We start from the raw sequence: 18,254 nt of genomic DNA on the forward strand, positions 1-18,254 counted from the left end.
TCCGTACCAGACCTGGGCCCTGCTGTCTCCGTACCAGACCTGGGCCCTTCAACTGGCCCTGCTGTCTCCGTACTGCCCTCAACCTGGCCCTGTGTCTCCTCAGACGGGCTGTGTCCGTACCAGACCTTGGCCCTGCTGTCTCCGTACCAGACCTGGGCCCTGATGTCTCCGTACCAGACCTGGGCCCTGATGTCTCCGTACCAGACCTGGGCCCTGCTGTCTCCTTACCAGACCTGGGCCCTGATGTCTCCGTACCAGACCTGGGCCCTGCTGTTTCCGTACCAGACCTGGGCCCTGCTGTCTCCGTACCAGACCTGGGCCCTGCTGTCTCCGTACCAGACCTGGGCCCTGCTGTCTCCTTACCAGACCTGGGCCCTGATGTCTCCGTACCAGACCTGGGCCCTGATGTCTCCGTACCAGACCTGGGCCCTGTTGTCTCCGTACTAGACCTGGGCCCTGATGTCTCCGTACCAGACCTGGGCCCTGCTGTCTCCATACCAGACCTGGGCCCTGATGTCTCCGTACCAGACCTGGACCCTGATGTCTCCGTACCAGACCTGGGCCCTGTTGTCTCCGTACCAGACCTGGCTCAAACACACGTCAAATACATTCTAATACTTGAAGTGCACTTGATTTCTAACCTAACCAACGTGAAGGGTGGGCGGATGTTTCATTTTTGGGACTATTCCATTGGTTCCATTGTACCTGGAAAGCTACATCAAGTGTACTGTGTATTTGGTATACAGTATGTGCTTGACCCAGGTTTGCCACACACACACACACCCACTAGTGTTGTCACGATACCACAACTTTGACTTGGATACCGATACCAGGTTTAGTATCACGCTCCTCGATACCATCACGATACTCGATATCAAAAGCATCGTTTTAGTTCAATATCATTTCATTTTACGTCAACATTTTTCACACAGCCATTTATGCATTAATTTATGAATTATACAATCACACAATCAATGTGACTTTTTTTTTAACCAATCTAACTACATAGCATAATGGTAATCATTTATTTGAATGGTAAATCTCTATTGATAAACTGGCTAAATCCAGATATAGAGTAGGTCTATTCACAGACTCGCTCAATACGGAAGTAGTCAGATGACGTGGATGCTACGCTACAGGACTGTTTTGCTAGCACAGACTGGAATATGTTCAGAGATTCATCCAATGGCATTGAGGAGTATACCACCTCAGTCACCAGCTTCATCAATAAGTGCGTCGACGACGTCGTCCCCACAGTGACCGTACGTACATATCCCAAACAGAAGCCATGGATTACAGGCAATATCCGCATCGAGCTAAAGGCTAGAGCTGCCGCTTTCAAGGAGCGGGACACTAATCCGGACGCTTATAACAAATCCCGCTACGCCCTCAGATGAACCATCAAACAAGCAAAGCGTCAATACAGGACTAAGATTGAATCCTACTATACCAGCTCTGACGCTCTTCGGATGTGGCAGGGTTTGTAAACTACTACAGACTACAAAGGGAAACCCAGCCGCGAGCTGCCCAGTGAGGCGAGCCTACCAGACGAGCTAAATGCCTTTTATGCTCGCTTTGAGGCAAGCAACACTGAAGCATGCATGAGAGCACCAGCTGTTCCGGACGACTGTGTGATCACGCTCTCGGTAGCTGATGTGAGCAAGACCTATAAACAGGTCAACATTCACAAAGCCGCGGGGCCAGACGGATTACCAGGACGTGTACTCAAAGCATGCACGGACCAACTGGTAAGTGTCTTCACTGACATTGTCAACCTCTCCCTGACTGAGTCTGTAATACCTACATGTTTCAAGCAGACCACCATAGTCCCTGTGCACAAGGAAGCGAAGGTAACCTGCCTAAATGATTACCGCCCCGTAGCACTCATGTCTGTAGCAATGAAGTGCTTTGAAAGGCAGGTCATGGCTCACATCAACACCATCATCCCGGAAACCCTAGACCCACTCCAATTCGCATACCGCCCCAGATCCTCAAAAAGTTATACAGCTGCACCATCGAGAGCATCCTGACTGGTTGCATCACCGCCTGGTATGGCAACTGCTCTGCATCTGACCGTATGGCGCTACAGAGGGTAGTGCGTACGGCCCAGTACATCAATGGGGCCAAGCTTCCTGCCATCCAGGACCTCTATACTAGGCGGTGTCAGAGGAAGGCCCAAAAAATTGTCAAAGACTCCAGTCACCCATGTCACAGACTGTTCGCTCTGCTACCGCACGGCAAGCGGTACCGGAGCGCCAAGTCTAGGACCAAAAGGCTCCTTAACAGCTTCTACCCCCAAGCCATAAGACTGCTGAACAATTAATAAAATGGCCACCCAGACAATTTACATTGACACTTGATTGATTGATTGATTTAATGCATATGCAATAGGAGTGTGTGCATGCATTGAGTTGTTGAGCTTGTTTTGGCTGATTTCACGGGGCTACAGACGAAAATCTGTTTCCCTTCCATTTGGGACTTATTTTATTGTACTGATCAACAACATTTGCATAGAAGTAGCTTATTTTATAAAAGTGCACGCTGTCTCTTTAATCAGTAATGATGTCATTCACAAGGGAAGAGGGGGCGGTCCTATTCACACACACAGTCAGTTCGCTGAGGCAATAGATACTCTTTGGGAGAGACGCGAAAGAGAGACCGATTAAGTTAATTAATAAAGTTTTGGTGGCAATCAGCTTTGAAATCAGCATATTTTGCTGGGTAATGAATTTGTTAGCTTCAGCTAGCATGGAAAGTTAGCCTACAAAAGCCGGAAGCTTCCATTATCATCTTGCATTGTAAAGTGTTCTAGCCTGTATGGACATTGTTTTAAGAACAGTAATTAACAGTGTCAACATTTCTACATGCCGTGTCACATTATTCAAGTGTGTAAACTTCTGTGCAGCATGAGCGGGTGAGCTAACATGATGCAGCCCAGATTGCCAGTGCAGGCTAAGTGGAGCAGGCACGGTGCGATCACGCCATAAGGGGGACATCGGCTAGGCTGATACAGACTTGTTCTTTGACAGAAGTACCGAAAGTAACAACAATTCTAATACCGAACCATTTTCCATGTTCTAGTATCGGAAAAAGTACAGAAGTTTCGGTATACCGTGCAACACTAACACATACACACGGTAAACGTTCATTTCCATCGCTGAGTTTCAATGCCAGTTGGCACTGGCAGTGTGTGTGTGTATATTTTGTGTCACTGAGAGAGAGGTAAACACCTTGCTGACTGCCTGTCCTGCAGGATTAAATCATCTCAGGTAGCCCCATGGAGCCAGATTAGATTAGATTAGGATTGGTCAACAGCCTAACGATGGCCTCAGGCCACAGGTCAGGTCACATGCCCTGAAAGGGTGTGTTTGTGAGTGTGTGCTGCATTAACAACTGACTGAACAAGCAACCGCAAACACACAGACAAAGATATCATAGCAGGTCAATAACCATTACAATGTAGAGCAAAACAGCACCACAGAAAGGGGCTCTGACTGACACTGCATTATACTGACTGGCACTGCATTATACTGACTGGCACTGCATTATACTGACTGGCACACTGCATTATACTGCACTGCATTATACTGACTGGCACACTGCATTATACTGACTGGCACACTGCATTATACTGACTGGCACACTGCATTATACTGACTGGCACACTGCATTATACTGACTGGCACACTGCATTATACTGACTGGCACACTGCATTATACTGACTGGCACACTGCATTATACTGACTGGCACACTGCGTTATACTGACTGGCACACTGCATTATACTGACTGGCACACTGCATTATACTTGCTGGCACACTGCGTTCTACTGACTGACACACTGCGTTATACTGACTGGCACACTGCGTTATACTGACTGGCACACTGCATTCTACTGACTGGCACACTGCATTCTACTGACTGGCACACTGCATTATACTGACTGGCACACTGCATTATACTGACTGACACACTGCATTATACTGAGTGACACTGCATTATACTGACTGACACACTGCATTATACTGAGTGACACTGCAGTATACTGACTGGCACACTGCATTATACTGAGTGACACACTGCATTATACTGAGTGACACTGCAGTATACTGACTGGCACACTGCATTATACTGAGTGACACTGCATTATACTGAGTGACACTGCATTATACTGAGTAACACTGCATTATACTGACTGACACACTGCATTATACTGACTGACACACTGCATTATACTGACTGACACACTGCAGTATACTGACTGGCACACTGCATTATACTGAGTGACACTGCATTCTACTGACTGACACACTGCGTTATACTGACTGGCACACTGCATTATACTGACTGGCACACTGCGTTATACTGACTGGCACACTGCGTTATACTGACTGGCACTGCATCATACTGACTGGCACTGCATCATACTGACTGGCACACTGCATTATACTGAGTGACACTGCATTATACTGAGTGACACTGCATTATACTGAGTAACACTGCATTATACTGACTGACACACTGCATTATACTGACTGACACACTGCAGTATACTGACTGGCACACTGCATTATACTGAGTGACACTGCATTATACTGACTGACACACTGCAGTATACTGACTGGCACACTGCATTATACTGAGTGACACTGCATTATACTGACTGACACACTGCAGTATACTGACTGGCACACTGCGTTATACTGAGTGACACTGCATTATACTGAGTGACACTGCATTATACTGAGTGACACTGCATTATACTGAGTGACACTGCATTATACTGAGTGATCCTGTGAATCCTGTGTTGTTGTCTGAACTCCTTTACCAACACAAGTGATATGCTTTATCTGTGTCAACTCCCACTCCCAACATTGCTCTGGTGTGTGTGTCTCTCTCTCTCTGCTGAGGTTCATTAGTGTCGCAGTCATGTGACATGGGGTCAGCCCTCTAGGAGCACAACATGGACCCCTGTCCTTCCTGACTGTGTGTGTGTGTGTGTGTGTGTGTGTGTGTGTGTGTGTGTGTGTGTGTGTGTGTGTGTGTGTGTGTGTGTGTGTGTGTGTGTGTGTGTGTGTGTGTGTGTGTGTGTGTGTAGGTAAGAGGGGGTGGTGCAAGGGGCTAATGACATAATATAACGGTATCAAATGAGGGGATTAGATACAGGGTTTCTGAATGAGTAGTTAACATTGATGAAATCCTCTTGACAGTATTTTCTCTGAATATTGGGTGTTGAATACTCTCTGCCTGTCTCCTTTTCCCCCCTTCGGTCTCTCTCAGCCGCAACATACACACTCCCTCTACCAGCCCTAAACACACACAGAAAAATCACTCGCTTTGCCTGCAGCCCTTCACACATACCGCACAGACTCCTGATCCAGTACTGACTCCATTCCATCACACAGCGGCAGCTGCAGATCCACCCTCAGCTTTAACCAATGTGTTGACTGGTAGGGGGAGCTGGCCTCCCTCTCTTTAACCAATGTGTTGACTGGTAGGGGGAGCTGGCCTCTCTCTCTTTAACCAATGTGTTGACTGGTAGGGGGAGCTGGCCTCCCTCTCTTTAACCAATGTGTTGCCTGGTAGGGGGAGCTGGCCTCCCTCTCTTTAACCAATGTTTTGACTGGTAGGGGGAGCTGGCCTCTCTCTCTTTAACCAATGTGTTGACTGGTAGGGGGAGCTGGCCTCCCTCTCTTTAACCAATGTGTTGACTGGTAGGGGGAGCTGGCCTCTCTCTCTTTAACCAATGTGTTGCCTGGTAGGGGGAGCTGGCCTCTCTCTCTTTAACCAATGTGTTGCCTGGTAGGGGGAGCTGGGCTCCCTCTCTTTAACCAATGTGTTGACTGGTAGGGGGAGCTGGCCTCCCTCTCTTTAACCAATGTGTTGCCTGGTAGGGGGAGCTGGCCTCCCTCTCTTTAACCAATGTGTTGACTGGTAGGGGGAGCTGGCCTCTCTCTCTTTAACCAATGTGTTGCCTGGTAGGGGGAGCTGGCCTCTCTCTCTTTAACCAATGTGTTGCCTGGTAGGGGGAGCTGGCCTCTCTCTCTTTAACCAATGTGTTGACTGGTAGGGGGAGCTGGCCTCTCTCTCTTTAACCAATGTGTTGCCTGGTAGGGGGAGCTGGCCTCCCTTCTCTTTAACCAATGTGTTGACTGGTAGGGGGAGCTGGCCTCTCTCTCTTTAACCAATGTGTTGACTGGTAGGGGAGCTGGCCTCTCTCTCTTTAACCAATGTGTTGACTGGTAGGGGAGCTGGCCTCTCTCTCTTTAACCAATGTGTTGACTGGTAGGGGGAGCTGGCCTCCCTCTCTTTAACCAATGTGTTGACTGGTAGGGGAGCTGGCCTCTCTCTCTTTAACCAATGTGTTGACTGGTAGGGGGAGCTGGCCTCCCTCTCTTTAACCAATGTGTTGACTGGTAGGGGGAGCTGGCCTCTCTCTCTTTAACCAATGTGTTGACTGGTAGGGGGAGCTGGCCTCTCTCTCTTTAACCAATGTGTTGCCTGGTAGGGGGAGCTGGCCTCCTCTCTTTAACCAATGTGTTGACTGGTAGGGGGAGCTGGACTCTTCTCTTTAACCAATGTGTTGACTGGTAGGGGAGCTGGCCTCTCTCTCTTTTAACCAATGTGTTGACTGGTAGGGGGAGCTGGCCTCTCTCTCTTTAACCAATGTGTTGCCTGGTAGGGGGAGCTGGCCTCTCTCTCTTTAACCAATGTGTTGACTGGTAGGGGGAGCTGGCCTCTCTCTCTTTAACCAATGTGTTGACTGGTAGGGGGAGCTGGAATCTCTCTTTAACCAATGTGTTGACTGGTAGGGGGAGCTGGCCTCTCTCTCTTTAACCAATGTGTTGCCTGGTAGGGGGAGCTGGCCTCTCTCTCTTTAACCAATGTGTTGCCTGGTAGGGGGAGCTGGCCTCTCTCTCTTTAACCAATGTGTTGACTGGTAGGGGGAGCTGGAATCTCTCTTTAACCAATGTGTTGACTGGTAGGGGGAGCTGGCCTCTCTCTCTTTAACCAATGTGTTGACTGGTAGGGGGAGCTGGCCTCTCTCTCTTTAACCAATGTGTTGACTGGTAGGGGGAGCTGGAATCTCTCTTTAACCAATGTGTTGACTGGTAGGGGGAGCTGGCCTCTCTCTCTTTAACCAATGTGTTGACTGGTAGGAGCTACTGAGTTAACCCTTTAAGTGCTGGAGACGCTGAACAATGACATGCATGTAAAGTAGACCAGAACCACATAGTAAACAGGCCGACGCTGCACTTTGGTGCACGTACGACACACACACACCCACTATCCCACTATCCCACTATCCCTGCCAGTGTGGCAGTGAGGAATCGTCCTGCGCAGAGACACTGGCTGTGTCCCAAATGACAGCCTATTGCCTGTAAAGTGCACTGCTTTTGACCAGGGCCCACAGAGCGGTTTGAGCCAGTCACGTGTGTTTGTTTACAAAGAAAAACAACAAGCAAAATGGGAGCTTCGTTAGGTGAGTCACTCCAGCAGCGCAAATTAAGTGAGGTGATCAAGTTACACTTGTATGAAATTCACTACTAATGTTTGCCAGCTATATATCTTATAACTATTAAGTTAACTATCTAAGATGTGCCCAAGACATTCTCTCCAGCTGGGTTTTGCTAACTTGCTAATGTTTGCTAAGTGGCTAACGTTAGCTTGCAATATCAAGCTTCTTGGTAACAGCAGCAGAGACAATGCCCTCCTGGATTAAGATCCCTGCTGCCTAATATTTGTTTTGTGCATGCTGAAAACTTCATTGAGATACAGTGCATTCGGAAAGTATTTAGACCCCTTGACTTTTTCCACATTTTGTTACGTTACAGCCTTATTCTAAAATGGATTAAATTGTTTTTTTCCCCTCATCAATCTACACATAATACCCCATAATGACAAAGCAAGAACAGGTTTTTAGAAATGTGTGCAAATGTATATAAAAAACAACAACGGAAATATCACATTTACATAAATATTCAGACCCTTTACTCAGTACTTTACTCACCTTTGGCAGCGATTACAGCCTCGAGTCTTCTTGGGTATGACACTACAAGCTTGGCACACCTGTATTTGGGGAGTTTCTCCCATTCTTCTCTGCAGATCCTCTCAAGCTCTGTCAGGTTGGATGGGGAGCGTTGCTGCACAGCTATTTTCAGGTCTCTCCAGAGATGTTAGATCGAGTTCAATCCTGGTTTCATCAGACCAGAGAATCTTGTTTCTCATGGTCTGAGAGTCTTTAGGTGCCTTTTGGCAAACTCCAAGCGGGCTTTCATGTGCCTTTTACTGAGGAGTGGCTTCCGTCTGGCCACTCTACCATAAAGGCCTTATTGGTGGAGTGCTGCAGAGATGGTTGTCCTTCTGGAAGGTTCTCCCATCTCCACAGAGGAACTCTGGAGCTCTGTCAGAGTGCATTGGATTCTTGGCCACCTCCCTGACCAAGGCCCTTCTCCCCCGATTGCTCAGTTTGGCAGGGTGGCCAGCTCTAGGAAGTGTCTTGGTGGTTCCAAACTTCTTCCATTTAAGAATGATGGAGGCCACTGTGTTCTTCGGGACCTTCAATGCTGCAGACATTTTTTGGTACTCTCCCCAGATCTGTGCCTCGACACAATCCTGTCTTGGAGCTCTACGGACAATTCCTTCGACCTCAGGGCTTAGTTTTTGCTCTGACATGCACTGTCAACTGTAGGACCTTATATAGACAGGTGTGTGCCTTTCCAGATCATGTCCAATCAATTGAATTTATCACAGGTGGACTCCAATCAAGTTGTAGAAACATCTCAAGGATGATCAATGGAAACAGGATGCAGCTGAGCTCAATTTTTACATTTTACATTTATGTCATTTAGCAGACGCTCTTATCCAGAGCGACTTACAGGAGCAATTAGGGTTAAGTGCCTTGCTCAAGGGCACATCGACAGATTTTTCACCTAGTCGGCTCGGGAATTAGAACCAGCGACCTTTCGGTTACTTGCACAATGCTCTTAACCACTAAGCTACCTGCCGCTCAATATCGAGTCTCATAGCAAAAAGGTCTGAATACTTATGTAAATAAGGTATTTGCAAAAATAAAATAAAAAACCTGTTTTCATTTTGTCATTATGGGCTATTGTGTGTAGATTGATGAGGGGAAATACTTAATTTAATCCATTTTAGAATAAGGCTGTAACGTAACAAAATGTGGAAAAAGTTAAGGGGTCTGAATACTTTCCGAATGCACTGTACTTGCATTACTTTGAGCTGGGTTGTCTGTCCTAGTAGTAAATGTTTGCATGCGCTCGTTAGCATTTACCTAGCATCCACTATAATACTTCCTTAGTCCTTGTTAGCAGTTTGTTAGCACTCTGGTAAGTGAAGTTTTTTTGCCTTTTTATTTTTATTTTTGTTGAACAAATAACGCCCCTTGTGTCCACTACCGGTGATAAGGTATATCTGGATACCGCCCAACCCTAGCAGTTAACATTTAATTGAGAAAAGCCTTTCCATCTACCAGCAGACGGTTATCATTAGCATTATTGCTAACGGCTACACAAAGTGGTAGACTAGACACGAGCGCACCGCACACAACACACACTAGTCTCGAAAACCTGACCCTAGGCAACACAGTGACTAGGGTCTGGTTTGAATGATGGACTGTTCTGCCTACGTCGATAAGGTAACTCTAGTCATGACAGAACGTTGCGATTCAAAAACAAAGTTTGCAGGCAAAATCTTTTCAGTGGTTTTAGTTAAGGTCGTTGATGCAAACTAACCACTTGGGAAATGCACTCATTAAAAATAACCTCTGTGATCTTCATCTTGCTAGCTGCTATTTTGTATTTTATGCAAGCGGATACAGTAGTGAGTTAGTCAGTGACGTAGTTCCTCTATGCCAAAAGAGTCATTGAAACCAGACCCTAGTCACTGTGTTGCCTAGTCAATGGGTGGCCTAGGGATTGTGTGTTGCCTAGTCACTGTGTGTTGCCTAGTCACTGTGTGTTGCTTAGGGACGGGTTTTGGAGACTACACAGACAGGAGCATTCATGTTGTTCATGTCTTTTGATTAATTTGGACAAATTAATGCATTTTCTAATAAGTTCAATACATTTAGTTTAATTCCTACTAAGTTCAATACATTTTTGAATATTGTTGAATTCCATTTTAATGTCTGGATTCTGTGATTCCGTCTGCGTTTTTCCGCAATACAGATTTTATAGGGTCCTACATCTCATTGTTATGTCTCCTCTGCCCCTCCTTTCCCCATGGATTGATGAGGAATTAAAAAATTGTATGGTTGAGGGGATGAGGCTAAAGGAATGGCAAATAAGTCTGGCTGCACCACCGGTTGGCAAACGTATTGCAAATTCAGAAATCATGTGACTAAACTGAATAAAAAGAAGAAGAAACAACACTATGAAACAAAGCTAAATTACATAAAGAATGACAGTAAAAAGCTTTGGAGCACTTTAAATGAAATTTTGGGAAAAAAGGCAAACTCAGCTCCATCATTCATTGAATCAGATGGCTCATTCATCACAAAACCAACTGATATTGCCAACTACTTAAATATTTTTTTCATTGGTAAGATTAGCAAACTTAGGCATGACATTCCAGCAACAATTGCTGACACTACACATCCAAGTATATCTGACCAAATTATGAAAGACAAGCATTGTCATTTTGAATTCCGTAAAGTGAGTGTGGAAGAATTATTGTTGTCTATTAACAATGACAAGCCACCGGGTTCTGACAACTTGGATGGAAAATTACTGAGGATAATAGCGGACGATATTGTCACTCCTAGTCATTCCGCTACCTAAGAATAGTAAAGCCCCTTTTACTGGCTCAAATATCCGACCAATTAGCCTGTTACCAGCCCTTAATACACTATTGGAAAAAATTGTGTTTGACCAGATACAATGCTATTTTACAATAAACAAATTGACAACAAACTTTCAGCATGCTTATAGACAAGGACATTCAACAAGCACAGCACTTACACAAATGACTGATGATTGGCTGAAAGAAATTGATGATAAAAAAGATTGTGGTGGCTGTTTTGTTAGACTTCAGTGCGGCTTTTGACATTATTGATCTTAGTCTGCTGCTGGAAAAACATATGTGTTATGGCTTTACACCCCCTGCAATAATGTGGATAAAGAGTTACTTGTCTAACAGAACACAGAGGGTGTTCTTTAATGGAAGCCTCTCAAACATAATCCAGGTAGAATCAGGAATTCCCCAGGGCAGCTATCTAGGCCCCTTACTTTTTTCCATCTTTACTAACGACATTTCACTGGCTTTGAGTAAATGCGGATGACCCAACACTATACACGTCAGCTACTACAGCAACTGAAATAACTGCAACACTTAACAAAGAGTTGCAGTTAGTTTCGGAATGGGTGGCAAGGAATAAGTTAGTCCTACATATTTCCAAAACTAAAAACATTGTATTTGGGTCAAATCATTCACTAAACCCTAAACCTCAACTACATCTCATAATGAATCATGTGGAAATTGAGCAATTTGAGGTGACTAAACTGCTTGGAGTAACCCTGGATTGTAAACTATCATGGTCAAAGCATATTGATACAACAGTAGCTAAGCTGGGGAGAAGTATGTCCATAATTAAGCGCTGCTCTGCCTTCTTAACAACAATATCAACAAGGCAGGTCCTACAGGCCCTAGTTTTGTCGCACCTAGACTACTGTTCAGTAGTGCGATCAGGTGCCACAAAGAGGGACTTGGGGAAATTGCAGTTGGCTCAGAACAGGGCAACACAGCTGGCCCTTAAAAGTACACGGAGAGCTAACATTAATGACATGCATGTCAGTCTCTCCTGGCTCAGAGTGGAAGAGAGATTGACTTCATCACTGCTTGTTTTTGTAAGAGGTATTGACAAGCTGAATGTACCGAACTGTCTGTTTGGAATACTGGCACACAGCTCGGACACCCATGCATACCCCACAAGACATACCACCAGAGGTCTCTTCACAGTCCCCAAGTCCAGAACAGACTATGGGAGGCGCACAGTACTACATAGAGCCATGACCACATTGAACTCTATTCCACATCAGGTAACTGATGCAAGCAGTAGAATCCGATTAAAAAAAAACAGGTAAAAATACACGTTATGGAACAACAGAGACTGTGAAGAGACACACACAAAGGTATAGACACATGCATACGCCCACATTGTGATGTTGTTGTATGGTGGTATTAAACATTTTGTATTGTAGATAGGTGGTGGTGTGATAATGTTATGTGATGTACTGTTTTATATTTTGTTTTATATGTAATGTAAGTGTTTTGGTATTTTTGGACCCCAGGAAGAGTAGCTGCTGCCTTGGCAGCAGCTAATGGGGATCCCTAATAAATACAGATACAAAATCACATTTACTTTTTGGTTGAAATGTGAAAACCACTCTCAGTGTTTCACCTGCTCCCACCATCAGTCTCTCCTTCATTCATCACGAGACATAGAGCATGGTTACATGCACACAATAATACAATAATTATGGATAGTCAGATTAATATAATAGTTAGTTTAAAACGTTTACATGCTTTGCAAGAAGAACAATTTTCCTAATAATCCTGTTTACATGGACACATCTGAAATCAGGCTACCTGATGGGACTTTTAATACATGCAGAAAATCTATCAAAATAAACGTTCTACCACTGCGACCATGTTATTTTTTTGCGAAACATTTCGGACATATACATTTTGTATGCGAAAAGAATTAGCATACTTTCCGTTTTTTCTGAACTCACTTCACTTGTGCTACCGGTGATGGTACATGCACAGATCAAATATATTGCTGGAACGCCGATTAAGCTGTTTACATGTCCTAATAATTCGAAAGATATGCTATTACTTCGATTTTGACCGCTGATTAAGATAAGCAGAGTAAGGTGTTTATATGACTATTTCCATATTTGGCCAACAGTCATTATCAGTTTAATATCAAATTATTAGTGCATGTCAACGTACTCTGGTGTACCAGCGGGCCCAGATCGGATGTTACCATCCCAGTTAGGATGGTAGGAGCATCAGCATGATTGATGAGCATGCTACCACCATGATACTGCTGGCTTTAAATAAACCGTTTGAGCATTTGAATGGAAAACTATTACAGTAAGGTATTTCATTGTTACCCAGAAATTATTTGATATTGAGATTAAAAAATAAAAAATAAAAAAGGCTGCACTGGGCCTTTAAAGAGCGCTTGCTCCTAAAAAAACAATCCCTTTGAAAACGGCCTATGTGACATCGATATGAGTCAGAAACATGTATTTTTTTAGTGTCAAAATTGACTGAAGTGTACAATTACAATTATGTCAACAAATCCTGCCTCCTTTTACCAAGCTCCGTGTGCAAATCGCCCCACCGTCCACTTCGCTTCACGTCATTGAATGGGGCTTCTCCGTTGTTTCATTGCCCCCAACCAACGTGTACAAAGGATCACGGCCGTTTGAACCTGAAAAGCCCTATATGGATTGACCATGCAATGTATGCTTCCAGCAGGATGCATAGCCAACAACTATGGTTTGCATGCCCTGCCGAAGGGCGCCATAATGCGGAATAGGTGGTTGGAGTTTGTTGGTCCCCAGGGGTGGTGAGTGTCCCGCTAGCTAGACCATAGACTGCTGCTTATGTATCTGGTTATGTATATTTTGTCATGGAAACACAATAACATTTCAAAGGAATGCAAATAATTAGTAAGAAAACCTTTTTGTCATGATTGTGATGTCACCAGATTGACTTTAGCTGCAGTATAACTTTAGCCAGGCAACTAAGATTGAGGGGACCACCGTATTTTAGCTAGCTAACATTAGCATTGCAAGCTATTTTTTTTTTTACAAACTTTGCTAGTTACAGTAATGGCAACATTGCCATCTCTCTAAAGTAAATTTGACAACATCATAATATGGCAAAGTTGTTTCCTACTAATTATTTGCCTAATTTAGCAATGTCATCGTATTTCCATGCCACTCTAAATTAGTGTAATTTAGACGAAACAGTCACATTAGCCCCTTGACTTATTCCACATTTTGTTGTGTTTCAGACTGAATTCAAAATGGATTCAATCTTTATTTTTTTCTCAACCATCTACACACTATACCCCATAATGACTAAATGAAAACATGTTTTTAGAAATTGTAGCTAATTTATTGAAAATGAAATACATAAATATCTCATTTACAACCGGAACCAGTCAAAGGTTTGGACACACCTACTCATTCAAGTGCTCAGCATATGTGGGAACTCCTTCAAGATTGTTGGAAAAGCATTCCTCATGAATCTGGTTGAGAGAATGACAAGAGTGTGCAAAGCTGTCATCAAGGCAAAAGGTGGCTACTTTGAAGAATCTCAAATATAAAATATATTTTGATTTGTTTAACACTTTTTTGGTTACTACATGATTCCATATGCGTTATTTCATAGTTTTGATGTCTTCCCTATTATTCTACAATGTAGAAAAATGTAAAAATAAAGAAAAACCCTGGAATTAGTAGGTGTGTCCAAACTTTGTACTGGTAGTGTAAGTATTCACACACCCTCAGTCAATACTTTGGAGAAGCACCATTGGCAGCGATTACAGCTGTGAGTCTTTCTGGGTAAGTCTCTAAGACCTTTCCACACCTGGGATTGTGCAACATTTGCCCATTACTCTTTTCAAAATTCTTCAAGCTCTGTTAAATTGATTGTTGATCATTGCAAGACAACCATTTTCAGGTCTTGCCATAGATTTGAAAGTAGATTTAAGTCAAAACTGTAACTTGACCACTGAGGAACATTCACTGTCTGATGCCATTTCAGCCATTACAATGAGCCCACACTCCTATAGCTCCTCCCACCAGCCTCCATTGATACCCATAACATGATGCAGCTACCACTATGCTTGGAATTTGCCTCTACTTAGCTCCATTCCATTACTTCTTTATCCTGAAAAACTCCCCAGTCCTTAACGATTACAAGCATACCCATAACATGATGCAGCCACCACTATGCTTGAAAATATGCAGAGTGGTACTCAGTAATGTGTTGTATTGGATTTTCCCCTAACATAACACTTTGTATTCAGGAAAACAAGTTAAATGCTTTGCCACATTTTTTGCAGTATTACTTTAGTGCCTTGTTGCACACAGGATGCATATTTTGGAATATTTTTATTCTGAACAAGTTTCCTTCTTTTCACTGTCATTTAGGTTAGTATTGTGGAGTAACTACACTGTTGTTGATCCATCTTCAGTTCTCATATCACTGCCAATAAACTCTGTAACTGTTTTAAAGTCACCATTGGCCTCATGGTGAAATCCCTGAGTGGTTTCCTTCCTCTCCGGCAACTGAGTTAGGAAGGATGCCTGTATCTTTGTAGTGATTAGGTGTATTGATACACCATCCAAAGCGTAATTAATAACTTCACCATGCTCAAAGGGATATTCAATGTCTGCTTAAAAAAAAAAATGATTTACACTATATATACAAAAGTATTTGGACACCCCTTCAAATTAGTGGATTCGGCTATTTCAGCCACACCCGTTGCTGACAGGTGTATTAAATCGAGCACACAGCCATGCAAGTAACATAGACAAACATTGGCAGTAGAATGGTCTTTACTGAAGAGCTCACTGACTTTCAACATGGCACCATCCTAGGATGCCACCTTTCCAACAAGTCAGTTTGGCAAATTTCTGCCCTGCTAGAGCTGCCCCAGTCAGCTATAAGTGCTGTTATTGTGAAGTGGAAACGTCTATGAGCAACAACGGCTCAGCCGTGAAGTGGTAGACCACACAAGCTCACAGAACGGTACGCTGAAGCACGTAAAAATCACCTGTCCTCGGTTGCAACACTCACTACAAAGTTCCAAACTGCCTTTGGAAGCCAGGTAAGCACAATAACTGTTCGTCGGGAGTGTCATGAAATGGGTTTCCATGGCCGAGCAGCCGCACACAAGCCTAAGATCACCACGCGCAATGCCAAGCGTCGGCCGGAGTGGTGTAAAGCTCGCTGCCATTGGACTCCAGCGTTCTCTGGAGTGATGAATCACGCTTACCCATCTGGCAATCCGATGGACTAATATGGGTTTGGCGGATGCCAGGAGAACGCTACCTGCCCCAATGCATAGTGCCAACTGTAAAGTTTCGTGGAGGAGGAATAATGGTCTGGGGCAATTTTTTGTAAGTCGCTTTGGATAAAAGCATCTGCAAAATGGCATATTATTATTATTATTATTATTATTTTTCATGGTTCGTTAGTTAGGCCCCTTAGATCCAGTGAAGGGAAATCTTAATACTACAGCATACATTCTAGACGATTCTGTGCTTCCAAATTTGTGGCAAAAGTTTGGGGAAGGACATTAACATTTAAGTAATTTAGCAGATGCTCTTATCCAGAGCGACTTACAGTAGTGAGTGCATACATTTTCATACTTGTCTCCCGTGGGAATCGAACACACAACTGTGGCGTTGCAAGCGCCATGCTCTACAAACTGAGATACGGAAGACATTTACTGTTTCAGCATGACAATGCCCCCTTGCACAAAGTGAGGTCCATATAGAAATGGTTTGTTTCGAGATTGGTGTGGAAGAACTTGACTGGCCTGCACAGAGCCCGGACCTCAACCCCATCGAACACCTTTGGGACGAATTGGAACGCAGACTGCGAGCCAGGCCTAATCGCCCAACATCAGTGCCCGACCTCACTAATGCTCGTGGCTGAATGGAAGCAAGTACCCACAGCAATGTTCCAACATCTAGTGGAAAGCCTGCCCAGAAGATGGAGCCGGAGGACATGGCTGCCGTTTTACGGCCCCCTAACCAACTGTGCTTTATGTGTGTTTTTTCGCGTTATTTGTAATTTATTCTGTATATAATGTTTCTGCCACCGTATCTTATGACCAAAAAGCGTTTCTGGATATCAGGACAGCGATAACTCACCTCGTATTGGACGAAGATTTTTTCTTCAACGAGTCGGACGCGAAGAATATTCCCCCTCAGGAAAGTTATACAGCTGCACCATCGAGAGCATCCTGACTGGTTGCATCACCGCCTGGTATGGCTACTGCTCGGCCTCCGACCCCAAGGCACTACAGAGGGTAGTGCGTACGGCCCAGTACATCACTGGGGCCAAGCTTCCTGCCATCCAGGACCTCTATACCAGGCGGTGTCAGAGGAAGGCCCTAAAAATTGTCAAAGACTCCTGCCACCCTAGTCATAGATTGTTCTCTCTGCTAACACACGGCAAGCGGTACCGGAGCGCCAAGTCTAGGTCCAAAAGGCTTCCTAACAGCTTCTACCCCCAAGCCATAAGACTCCTGAACAGCTAATCATGGCTACCCGCACTATTTGCATTGTCTGATTTGATTTGATTGGAGGCTGTTATAGCAGCAAAGGGGGTACCAAATCCATATGAATGGCCATGATTTTGGAATGAGGTGTTCGACGAGCAGGTGTCCACATACACTACACAACCAAAAGTATCTACCAATCGGTGTCCTTCTTTGCGAGGCATTGGAAAACCTCCCTGGTCTTTGTGGTTGAATCTGTGTTTGAAATTCACTGCTCGACTGAGGGACCTTACAGATAATTGCAGTATTATTACTTTAGTGCCTTGTTGCAAACAGGATGCACGTTTTGTACATGCTTCCTTCTTTTCACTCTGTCATTTAGGTTAGTATTGTAGAGTAACTACAATGTTATTGATCCCATCCTCAGTTTTCTCCTATCACAGCCATTCAACACTATAACTGTTTTCAAGTCACCATTGACCTCATGGTGAAATCCCACCGTCCAAAGTGTAATTAATAACTTCACCATGCTCAAAGGGATATTAAATGTCAATTTATTTTGTATTTTTACCCACCTACCAATAGGTGCCCTTCTTTGCAAGGCACTGGAAAACCTCCCTGGTGTCTGTGGTTGAATCTGTGTTTGAAATTCACTGTTCGACTGAGGGACCTTACAGATAATTCAATGTGTGGGGTACAGAGATGAGGTAGTCATAAAAAAAATCATGTTAAACGCTATTATTGCACACAGAGTGAGTCCATGCAACTTATTATGTGACTTGTTAAGCAAATTTTTACTCCTGAACTTATTTAGGCTTGCCATAACAAAGGGGTTGAATACTTATTGACTCAAGACATTTCAACTTTTCATTTTGTATTAATTTGTAAAAATGTAGAAAAACATTCCACTTTGCCATTATGGGGTATTGTGTGTAGGCCAGTGACAACAAATCTCAATTTATTATTACAGGCTGTAACA

At 44.1% G+C, this 18,254-nt stretch overlaps 1 protein-coding gene across 1 annotated transcript in view; it reads right to left on the minus strand.

Moving 5' to 3' along the window:
- Positions 1 to 18,254, minus strand: part of insra (insulin receptor a) — a 158,128-nt gene that overhangs the window by 61,633 nt on the left and 78,241 nt on the right. The gene's annotated exons all lie outside the window — the stretch shown is intronic.

The sequence above is a fragment of the Coregonus clupeaformis genome, chromosome 21 (genome assembly GCF_020615455.1).
Source record: "Coregonus clupeaformis isolate EN_2021a chromosome 21, ASM2061545v1, whole genome shotgun sequence".
NCBI classification, from domain to species: domain Eukaryota; kingdom Metazoa; phylum Chordata; class Actinopteri; order Salmoniformes; family Salmonidae; genus Coregonus; species Coregonus clupeaformis.